The 4,397-nt window shown below is 46.1% G+C and overlaps 1 pseudogene; it reads left to right on the forward strand.

Annotated features, from left to right (window-relative positions):
- Positions 1 to 966: 966 nt before the first annotated feature.
- Positions 967 to 2,033, forward strand: Sdhc-ps1 (succinate dehydrogenase complex subunit C, pseudogene 1; annotated as a pseudogene).
- Positions 2,034 to 4,397: the final 2,364 nt, after the last annotated feature.

Genomic DNA, 4,397 nt, shown 5'->3' on the forward strand with positions numbered 1-4,397 from the left:
TTGTGAGTTTATGCATGTGACAGCCTGGAAAAGTGTCCGATAAAGCATATAGTAAAGGCCTTGTGTCCCCAGCCCCTTGTCAAACTTCGAGGTGTTTGAACCATGGAGAAGTAGGGCGTACTCAGTGTCTTCTGGTCATATGACATGTTCCCAGGAAGAAGGAATCAGAATCAGGACCCTGATCTTTCTCCTTACTCTCTTTTGCCACCTAGTCTTAATGACGTGAATAGTTTCTTCGCTCTGCACCTAGGTTGTGGGATAGTTCATTGGCAGAGGCCCAAACAACCAGTGTGGGTAGCTGACCACAGACTGAACCTATGAATGTAAGCCAAAATTCAACTTGTCATCTTTAATTGTACATCTGTCGAAACTCACCACAGTGCGTGTTTTAAATATTTACCATTTACTCTCCAGCAGTGAGGTGAAAGTGCCGAAGGTTGACAGGAAAGACATCAACTGACAGACGTTAACGGTTTGTCACGTCTGCCCTGAGTGTTGGGTTGGTAGGATATTACAACCATGAGAGTGGGAAATTCCTGTGAAAGACAGTCGGGAGGGCGCACCGAACCCAGCTGAGGGGCAAGAACTCAGGGACAAAATAAAGACACAGCTGACAGCAGCTCAGGACAGGCCAGTCTTCACTGTGGGAAATTCAGCTTTAAAGAAAGTTTTGGTTTTTTTTTTTTGTTTGGTTTTTTTTTTTTTTTGTTCTTTTTTTCGGAACTGGGGACCGAACCCAGGGCCTTGTGCTTCCTAGGCAAGCGCTCTACCACTGAGCTAAATCCCCAACCCCTTAAAGAAAGTTTTACTAAAAAACTCTCAACTATACCAGGAAATCCCTGGGGAATCAAATCACAGAGTCGACTGAAAAGTAATTGAAAAGTAATGCCTCAGGAAGAAAAGAAATTTGTAGGCAACTACAGAATAAGACTGCCATAAACGATCTATAAGAAGAGGAAAATGGCTGTCCAGGCCGGAACTCAAGATGGCTGCGCTCTTGCTGAGGCGCGTCGGCCGCCATTGCCTCCGAGCCCACCTTAGTTCTCAGCTCCGTATCAGAAATGCTGCTCCTTTGGGAACCACAGCTAAGGAAGAAATGGCACAGTTCTGGAATAAGAACACGAGCTCAAACCGTCCTGTCTCTCCCCACTTGACTATTTACAGGTGGTCTCTTCCCACGGCAATGCCTGTTTGCCACCGCGGCTCTGGGATAGCCTTGAGTGGAGGGGGTCTCTCTTTTTGGCCTGTGGGCACTGCTGCTTCCTGGCAACTTTGAGTCTTATTTGATGCTAGTGAAGTCCCTGTATTTGGGGCCGGCGCTGATCCATGCAGCGAAGTTCGTGCTTGTCTTCCTTTTCATGTACCACACATTGAATGGGGTCTGCCACTTGATGTGGGACCTAGGGAAAGGCCTGGCGATACCCCAGGTCCAGCTGTCTGGAATGACGGTCTCGGTTCTTGCAGTGCTGTCCTCTGCAGGACTGGCAGCCATATGAAGAGCTGGGATTCCCAGCAACCGTCCTGTGCATCATCACACTGATCTCTATTCCTGTTTGTCACTCCTCCCTCCAGCCACCAAGGTTCTCTTGATTCGTTTAGATGCCACGTGCTTCCAATCCCCTGGGAGCACAGTGGAGAAGCTTATGTAATAGCAGAAAGAGTCCTTTTCCCTGAGCCTAGGAGCCTTCATTCCTCTCCACATTTGACTCCGATTTCTGCTGAGGGTCAGCTTTGGGCTGCTTCTTGCTAAAACAGTGGGCTGCTGGCTTAAAGGACACTTCTGTCCATTGGTCGGATCAGGGCCTTTAGCACCCATACAGCGTGACTGAGAAAAGAGAAACGGAGGTGGAAGGGATCATCCTGCCCAGCTAGAGGGAGATAAAGAGCAGCGTGGATCTTGGGAGCTCATGCCTGGGGGAAAGACAGACAGCTTTCGATGCATGAGGAAGATCAAAAAAAAAAATTGTATTAAGATTGTTTCGTTTTTCATTTCTAGGAAAATACACCTTTAATGTCATTTTTTCTAATCTAAATTCATGTAGCATCTTTCTTTGGAAATGATTAAGTACTACTCATTTAAAAAAAAAAAAAGAGGAGGAGAATGGAATAGAAAATGATACAAACAGCTGCAGCTTATGAAGAGAAGGCAGGCGCCCAGACACTTGGGAGGCTGAGGTAGAAAGATTTGCTTGACTTGACTCCAGGAGTTCAAGACCAGCCGTGGGTACCATAGTGAGACCACTTATCCAAAAAAAAAAAAAAAAAAAAAAAAAAGAGCCAAATCGTTTTCATAAGGAAAACTTACAGTCACTATATCTGTGTCCATGTTCATGTCTGTGTCTGCACCTGCGCCTGGGCCTGTGTGTATGTGTGTCTGTGTCTATGTCTAAGTCTGTCTGTGACTGTCTGTGCCTATTTCAGTGTCTGTGTCCATGTCCATCTGTGTCTGTGTCCGTCTGTGACTGTGCCTGTGCCTGTGTCTGTGTGTCTGTGTGTCTGTGTCTATGTCTAAGTCTGTCTGTGACTGTCTGTGCCTATTTCAGTGTCTGTGTCCATGTCCATCTGTCTGTGTCCATCTGTGCCTGTGCCTGTGTCTGTGTGTCTGTGTGTCTGTGTCTATGTCTGTCTAAGTCTGTCTGTGACTGTCTGTGCCTATTTCAGTGTCTGTGTCCATGTCCATCTGTGTCCGTGTCCGTCTGTGCCTGTGCCTGTGTCTGTGTGTCTGTGTGTCTGTGTCTATGTCTGTCTAAGTCTGTCTGTGACTATCTGTGCCTATTTCAGTGTCTGTGTCCATGTCCAGCTGTGTCTGTGTCCATCTGTGCCTGTGTCTGTGTCTGTGTCTGTCTAAGTCTGTCTGTGTCCGTCTGTGCCTATTTCAGTGTCTGTGTCCGTCTGTGCCTGTGCCTGTGCCTGTGTCTGTGTGTATGTGTGTCTGTGTCTGTGTCTGTCTAAGTCTGTCTGTGTCCGTCTGTGCCTGTGCCTGTGTCTGTGTGTATGTGTGTCTGTGTCTGTGTCTGTCTAAGTCTGTCTGTGTCCATCTGTGCCTGTGCCTGTGTCTGTGTCTGTATCTATTTAATGGAAATGAGTAGCGATTTAAGATTCCCAATGACAAGAAGATGCCCACAGGAGCCACAGAAGGGACATATAGAAAAGCAGAAGGAAGCAATACAACAGAATTATTTTAAGAAGTGCTGTGTGCAGAACTCTGAGCCAGACATGGTGACTCACACCTCTAACTCCAGCACTTCAGAGGCAGGAGAATTGTGTTGAATTTATATCTAACAACAACAACAAAAAAAAGTAAGCTAGGAAGTCTGAGGCTGCTAAGTACACGGAGTTGATAACCGTTGTTACCTAACGAAACGCTGTAGCGTTTAGTGACATCGCCACATTCCTTTTGCTCAGCCCTGTGGGTGTGCCGCCTCTGGGAATTCCCCTCCATCTTAGTTCTCCGCTGTATTTGTGGCCAACGGGCAGATGTAGTCAATGGACAGTGACCAGCTCTTATTGGCCCACAGGAAACCAGAGGGGAGGGGCTTCAGTCCACTGGGTGTGGTCGCCATGACACAGACAGACACCCTGCAGAGCTCTGCGGCTCCGTGTTCCCAGTGCCTGTTTTGCAGCTGGGTTTTAAAGCCCTATGGTGTAGCATTTCCTTTTACAAAGACTGTGACTGAGGCCGACTAACATCTGGCTTCCAAGTTGCTCGAGTCATTTTAATTAATGGCTTGACATTTCTTTGCTGCTATTGTAAGCCTGGGGTAACTATGCATTCACTTCCAAGTTCCTAAATGAATTGCTTTGGCCCACGTTAAAAGTTTTTGTTCCAAGGACTATGGTACTGAGGTTTGCTTCATTTAAGAAAGACAACAAAAGTTATCTTTATACATCATATAATCTGTTAGGTTAACGGATAGACAAAGTAAGGAATATTGTAGATTATAGGAAATGACAGCAGGTAGAAGAAAGTGGAAAGGTGACACAGAGCTGGGTGTGCTGGCACACACTTATAATTCTATCCCCCAAAGGAGGAGGAAGAATTCAAGACTAACCTCAGCTACTTAGTGAGTCTATCCTGGGCTACATGAGATTCTGGCTCAAACAAACAACAACAACAACAATGTGAAATCAAGTTATTCCTCCACCACCACTATTTGCCTTCCCAAAACATGAATCATTTCAGGAAGGAAGTGGGGACTAAATAAATGTCATGTAGACTCTTTGATAAACAAATAATGGGAAATATGAAGGTGTCAATTATAATCTGAGTAGACTTTGGACAAGCATATGTTCTAGAAATGCTTTGTCCTAGAAAGGAGTCTCAGGCCCGTAGTCAGACCGTAGCTGTTGTGCTCAGTCTGTGACCTCACAAATGCCTGTGGACCAGTAACACTGAT

The sequence above is a fragment of the Rattus norvegicus genome, chromosome 2 (genome assembly GCF_021556685.1).
Source record: "Rattus norvegicus strain SHRSP/BbbUtx chromosome 2, alternate assembly SHRSP_T2T, whole genome shotgun sequence".
NCBI classification, from domain to species: domain Eukaryota; kingdom Metazoa; phylum Chordata; class Mammalia; order Rodentia; family Muridae; genus Rattus; species Rattus norvegicus.